A 7,535-nucleotide genomic window follows, 5' to 3' on the forward strand; every position below is an offset into this window, starting at 1 on the left:
AATGGTATTGTTGCAGCTTGTTTTTTCAACAAGCTTTAGTGAGCACTTACTTCTATGTTTCAGAATTGCTGGCCTCTGATATACAAAGAAAAGTAATATTAGCTATAGTAGCTGCTACCCTCTAGAAGCTAAGTCTAGTGGGGGAACATAATAACATCTAAGGTCTAAATAATGCTTTATTGATGATATATCTTACACATTTTTATTAGTGCTATTTTATAAATGAGAAGATTGACTTTCATGAGTCAAGTTGTTTGCCAAAAGTTACACAGTAAGGCAATGGAAGAACTTACATTTAAACCAAGGTCTTATGCCTATGAGTCAGAGGCACCCCTGTTACAAATTTGATCTCATATTAAAGGGTAATGAAAGCTTGAGAAAATTAAAACCTGTCTTCTCTCTGATTTTTTAATTTAGAAATGTTTACTCAAAGACAAATTCATTCTTAATAAACAATTACAGTCTTCAAATTATTTTTATTCATCTTTTCAATTTGATATGAGTGTTTCATAGATTTTTAGGTAAGGCAGAAACAGAATAAATATTGAACTACCCAAATACTCTGGAAAAGCAGCAAAGAATTATGGGAAAACCCAGAGTTGACCATAAAGGAAGTCCAAAATCAAACAGGTAACCAGGATTCATTATTAAATAAATAGAGGCCCAATGTATGAAATTTGTGTAAGGGGCTTCATCCGGAAGGTTGTCTGGAAGGTCGTCCAGATGGTTGTTCTGCTGTTCAGTCTAATTAGCATATTAGCTCTTTATTATATAGGATGCATAATCCAATAATCTCTGGAATGCTGTGAGTGTTAACCTAACTTTCTACTTGATACAAAAGATTTCCTTTTTTAAAAAAATGGGTCTGTGTTCATTTTGGATCTTGCAGTATCAAAAGTGTCATTCACCTCTCAATGGTAATGACTGAGGGTTACATTAAAAACAATACAAATTCTAGTTTTGGAAACTTTATGACTGATATAAAGAGGAGTAAAACTGATTTAGGCCAGTAAATATGCCAGAAATAATTTTGAGTCAGTACAGCTAACTAGCCTAAATTTAGAAAGTGACAATTTTTAGCTCACTATAAGAAATATTTCTAACAATTATAACTGACCATGAATAGAATAAGCTGACTTTGAAGTAGTGAGGTTCTTAGTATTGGAAGTTTAAATAAAGTATATATGAAAGCCCTGGCAGGTGTTGTTAAGTGGTTAGAGCATCATCCAGTGCACTGAAGGGTCACAGGTGTGATGGTTGATTCCTAGTCAAGGGAACATACCCAATTGATATCTCTCTCTCTCTCTCTCTCTCTCTCTCTCTCTCTCTCTCTCTCTCCTCTCTCAAATAAATATTCTTCCTCTTCTTCTTCTTCTTCTCTCCCTCCCTTCCACTCTCTCTAAAAATCAATGAAAAAATATCCTCGGGTGAGGATTAAAAACAAAAACAAAAAATATATACAAAATAGTTTAGGTTGTGGCAGAGGCAGTCATTGTGTATGGTACTGGGTTGAAATAGGTGATCTTGAATACTTCTTCCATCCCACTTTTCTAACCCTCTACCTACGTTCACTTTTTGAAAATATATATATTTTATTGATTTCAGAGAGAAAGAAAGAGAACGAGATAGAAACATCTGATGAGCGTCATTGATCAGCTGTCTCCTGCACATCCCCCAGCTGCTGATTGAGCCGCAACCCAGGCATGACCTCCTGGTTCATAGGTCAATGCTCAACCTCTGAGCCACACCGGCTGGGCCTAGGTTAACTTTTGATCTTTCACCTTTCTTTAAAAAACTAGTAATTTGAAAGAAGAAGTAAGCAGCCAAAAATGAATAGATAAAGATAGAAGGAGAAAGAAGGATAGAGAGCAGTAGAGGAATAAATCAGTGGAAAGAGATAGAAAATTAGGTAAGGGGATGCATAGTGCTTACTCTAATGATGCTTGTTGTTTTGTGTTTTTTTTTTGTTTTTCAAAGCAGAAATGGGCCAGTAAAAAATGACTAACATCTGCTAAGTAAATTTTGGATGTGTTTAAGTAGCAAACTCCCAGTTTAGAGCTCCATAATGTTAGGGTGTTAGGTCACTCCTTCCATGATGCCAGCGTGACTGCTGACCTTCAGTCTGACCCCTTACACATATACTTCTGCCTCCATGGCCTGCACGGAGCACAGTATGTAAGTAATGCTCCAGCACATATGGCTTGTTTATGAATAAAACTGCAAGCTTCTGTATACTGTTGTGGCGTGTTCCTCCCCTCTCTTGCTTTCAACTATCCATTGACTCTCATCCTCCTGTTTTCTTCTGCCTTTTTCTGTTTAATGCAAGGGTTTCCATATCATTCTAACATTTTTTTTTCAGAAAAATTCTGCATTTCTCAGGAAAATTTTATCATTGTCTAGAGAGAAAGTTGTCTAAGTTACACTATCTCTATACTTGACTTAGTATACTAACCCTTTACTTGGAAAAGACTGATGACTCATCCTCATTACTCTTCAAAATCAAACTCTTTCTATTTCTCAAAGGCCTACAGAAATTTGCTGATCCTCTGCCCAGAGTCATCTTACTCTAATGGGGATGCATACCAGACTTGCCCAAACCTTTCTTTGCGACAAGAAAAGTGAAGAAACTCTATTATTAAGAAATTAAGCATTGAAAAAAACCTTCTGTTCTCTTCTGCTTCTAAAAAATAATATACTACCTGGCTGGTGTGGCTCAATGGTTGAGCATCGACCTGAGAACCTGTCAGGGCACATGGGCTCAATTCCCAGTAGGGGGTGTGCAGGATGAGCCAATCAGTGATTCTCTCTCATTGATGTTTATCCATTTCTCCCCCTCCCTTCCTCTCTGAAACCAATAAAAAAAATATTTTTAAAAGTAATATATTGATGTGTAAGGCACTGAGTCCAAGGGTATTATGAAAGAAATCAAAGAGCATTCACACTTCTACTAGAATTTTCAGTCACATCAGTTGACTCATCCTTTGTGGCAAATCATTAAAAATAGTCTCCTTAAAACACACAAATACTGAGCACACAGAAGAGCCATGTTGTGGGAATGGATTCTATCATACATCCTAACGTTTACACAGGGGTTTTACAAGGCTCCTTTTTATATTGCAGCCAACGTATAAACTACTTCAGCAATGTTCCTGAAATTATTATATTTCTGCTTTTGGCTTTTCCTTTTAACCTTTTCTCACTGGACAATAAGAGCTAAGATCTCTCTTCAGAGGTCATAAATGTTTTAAAAATTGCTCTGGTATGTTGCTGGAACCACAGGAAAAAAAATTCCTCTGAAATTTGGTATTTGGCTAACAAAACACAAGATTAGCAAATATGTCTAAACTGCTAAGATATTACATTGGGAGCAAACACTCTTACAGGTTTTATTTTTAAAACCAGGATTGGAATTTTGTTTCTCTTTTGTGTGTGTGTGTGTGTGTGTGTGTGTGTGTGTTTTCAATTTGAAAATAAAACTCAAATATTTTGATAGATAATAAGCAATATTTTTTACCACATAATGCTGGTATGTCTATATTAATATTAATATACATCTTTGACTTAATGACAAATGCCCTTAATTAAAAGATTGACATTTTATCAAAATAAAATTTTTAATCCACCAGAAAGTTATAACAATTCTAAATTTCTATGCATCAAATAACTAGATTGAAAATACATAAGACTAAAAGAACTAAAGAAAGCTTTAAAAATGTAGAATCATATTAGAAGCTATCTTAGAACAAGCAGAAAATGAATCAAGGTTAAAAAAGAAAAAAGAAAAAAGCACTCATAAATGTTGACATGGTAAAATAAATAGAATACTGTATCAAATAACTGAATAGCATTCTTTTTAAGTATGCATAAAATATATTTAAAATAGACTATATCCTGGGACCGAAAGAAAATCCTAACACATTTCATAGGGTTGAAACTCTTCAGAGTATGTTCTTGTCCTATACTTAAGTTATACAAAAAGGCAAAGCAAATACAAGAAAGGTTACTTGAAAAGGTTCAAATACGTATAATTAAACAATAAATTTCTAAATAGCCCATTAGTCAAGGGAGATATTAACTTATAAAGCTGTCTGATGCTGTTAATCTGTTTGTAGTAGGAAATGTCTAGGTTTAAATGTTTCTAATAGACCAAAATAAAAACTTTAATATTAGTGGTGAGTGTGTACATCTCATAAAGCTAGAAAAATAACAGGAAATTAAATGTAAGCAAACCAACAGAGAAGAAATAAAATAAGAGCAGAAGTCAGTGAAATAGACAATAGAGGAAATTAACAAAGCCCAAAGCTGGTTTTTTGAAAACACTAGTATAGTAAACATAGAAATGTGTAGTGGGAGTTCTCCTGCCACTTTCTGCCTAGCTGTAGGGAGGGAGCGTGGTAAGTAGAAAGCATTCAGTTCTTATCTCCTTTATGGTCTGCTCAAATGTAGAGAACTATCTGCTCTAAATCATAATTTTCCAGGGCAGCCCATACCTGATCAAGGCAGCATATAAAATCTCCACAATTTCAACCTGACATGGGGGTAACTTGAGAAATGCTTGTTTAATGCTCCCTGCCACGTAGATCAAGGTTTTGGCAGGCCAACATCATAATGTTGATCCTTAATATACTGTGAACATGGATACTGGGAATGGTTCAAGAAAGCAGATGAGAAGGTAAATAATTTTTGAAGCTAGGTTTTGAAGTTGTATCATTCACCACCTGTCTGACAATCAGTATCCCAATGCTGGTAGGTGGAGCAAAGACAAACCTACCATAAGGTGGTTGTCCAGTTGTTAAACCTTTCACTGATAGTGGATTCGGAGGGTATGCTGGAGAAAGGGGATCACTAGTTAATCCTAAGTATTAGGAAATGGTAGCTATAAGATTGCCATACTTGCCTGGATATTGCCAAACACCACTGATGTCCCACAGAAAGGTAATGAAGAGCTGAGGGAAGTACTGGGCAATTGAGTTCCAGATGTAAAAACCTTTCCTACAGTGAGAGGTAGAAAAAGCCAAGGACTGGCTTTCAGTCAGACTGGCCTAGAGATGCTTCTGGCAGTAACATCACCATGGCTGCCCAAGGAGAACCCCAAGTTCAGTTCAAACTTGTATTGGTTGGTGACAATGGGGCTGGGAAAGCTACATTCATGAAACACCATCTGACTGGGGAATTTGAGAAGTATGTAGTAGCCACTCTGGGTATTGAGGTCCCTCCCCTTTTGTTCCAACAGAGGGCCTATTAAGTTCAATGTATGAAATACAGTGGGCCAGGAGAAGTTCAGCAGATTGAGAGACGGCTATTACATCCAAGCCCAGTGTGCCATTATAATGTTTGATGTAACTTCCAGTTTCTTACAAGAATGAGCTAGCTGGCAGAGAAATCTGGTACGAGTGTGGGAAAACATTTCCATCAAGTGGTAATGTTTGGCCACAAAGTGGATATTAAGGACAGGAAAGTTAAGGCTAAATCAATGATCTTCCACCGAAAGAAGAATCTTCTGTACTATGGCATTTCTGCCAAAAGTCACTACCGCTTTGAAAGCCCTTCTCTGGCTTGCTAGAACGCTAATTGGAGACCCTACCTGGGAGTTTGCCGCCATGCCTGCTCTTGCCCCGCCAGAGGTTGTCCTGGACCCAGCTCTGGCAGCACAGTATGAGTGCGACCCAGAGGTTGCTCAGACCACAGCTCTCCTGGGTGAGGATGAGGGTGAGGATGCCGCCCTGTGAGAAAGGGAAGCTGCAGCCCAGAGTCAGAAGTCTAGTTCAGAGGCACCTGTCCTGTGCTGTCAGTGCAGGGCAGAACCTGTGCTTGGTCTTTGGGAAGCTGAAAGAGATGAGTGGACTTTGGAATGAATGTGCATATTTATTTGGGAACATAGTTGTTTCCTTATTGAGTTTCAAATATAAAACCGCTAGCACATCACAATATTCAGTGGTAAAACCTTGCTTGTTACTGTCATTCTCATTCCTTTTTCCTTCAGAATAAAGTTGTATTTCAGAAAGAAAAAAAAAGAGAAAAAATACCAAACCAGGACTAAGTCTAAAACCAATCAGAGAGAACAGATTTAAAGAGGGTTGAATGCTCACCAAGGCTATTCTGTTATGTCAAGATCATTTACCATGGTTGGAAATCGTGTGGCTTTGGATGGACACCAGAGTGTATGCTAGGACACTTTTTGTCTTCTCAGAATCCTTCCGCGTCTACAAAAGAAGCACCCCATCGAGAATTAGCATGCCCTATTCCCCACTTTGCATTTTGAAAATAACTCTGAGGCTCTCTTCTGTCAGTTATAAGATGTGCTCCAAGATCTGCCCCCACCTTCCATCATAGCCACTATTTCTATAACTAGGGTTAAGTTGTTGCATAACCTCGGGGGTTCTATAAAAGAGCTGTAAGAAATAGATTTTGTATATCAATAGTTACTGGAGAAGTATGAGTGGGACTGTATTCTGATGGTGCTTAATCAAGGGGCAATAACATAAAATAGATGTGTGGCTTTGGACAGTACACTTTTTGTCTTCTCAGAATCCTTCCGCATCTACAAAAGAAGCACCCCATCAAGATTCCCCACTTTTCACTTTGAAGATAACTCTGAGGCTCTCTCCTGTCAGTTATAAGATGTGCTCCAAGATCTGTCCCCACCTTCCATCATAGCCACTATTTTTATAACTAGGGTTAAGTTGTTGCATAACCTCGGTGGTTCTATAAAAGAGCTGTAAGAAATAGATTTTATACATCAATAGGTACTGGAGAAGTATGAGTGGGACTGTATTATGATGGTGCTTAATCAAGGGGCAATAACATAAAATAGAATATTTTTTTTTATTTGAAAATGCTCTCCTGTGATGTAGTATTTGTCACTGAAAAAAAAAATTCCAGGCAGTGGGGCAAACTTGCTACTGATACGTTTCTGAGAAGCATGTAGAAAACAATGGTCTATACTGAGTAAAGTTAAAAGGCCAGGATTGCCATACCAGAAATGGGAAAAATAAATTAAAATGCTCATGGAAGTGGGAAGCCAGGAATAGACATAGGATATATGGCCAAAACTCTGCCAGATTATTATATTCCATGGGAAGGCTCAGATGACATACCATTCACAAGGGCTATGAGAAGCATCAACAACACTACAATTTTCAGTGATGGCATTAATCTGTAAGCAATGGCTGTCAGTAAGAGAAAGTATTATAATATGTGGCTCACTGACAATAATTGGAATAATAAGACTTTCCCCTGAATAGGGGACAGGTGGTAGAGTTAATTACTCAATCTAGTAGGCTACAAATATCATATTATCTATCAAGTCAAAGTGGAAGCCAAATGATCTAACCTACGAAGAATTTTGAACATGAACATTCCTTTGGGCATAAGAGATAGGAAGTCAATGGGGATACTACTCAGCTTGTACCAGCAGAAGAAATCAAGGATGGATGACCAGGAAGCTGAGGGAAGTTGCCTCAATAAAAAGCCATGATCTCTTGCACAGTTCCCCATCTTGACCTGTTTCCTGATATGAAATTCATTGATTGAAG

At 37.5% G+C, this 7,535-nt stretch overlaps 1 pseudogene; it reads left to right on the forward strand.

Moving 5' to 3' along the window:
• Nucleotides 1-5,063: 5,063 nt before the first annotated feature.
• LOC102257538 lies at nucleotides 5,064-5,729 on the forward strand (annotated as a pseudogene).
• The last annotated feature ends 1,806 nt before the right edge of the window (nucleotides 5,730-7,535 follow it).

Source organism: Myotis brandtii, unplaced genomic scaffold (genome assembly GCF_000412655.1).
Source record: "Myotis brandtii unplaced genomic scaffold, ASM41265v1 scaffold105, whole genome shotgun sequence".
Classification (NCBI taxonomy): Eukaryota; Metazoa; Chordata; class Mammalia; order Chiroptera; family Vespertilionidae; genus Myotis; species Myotis brandtii.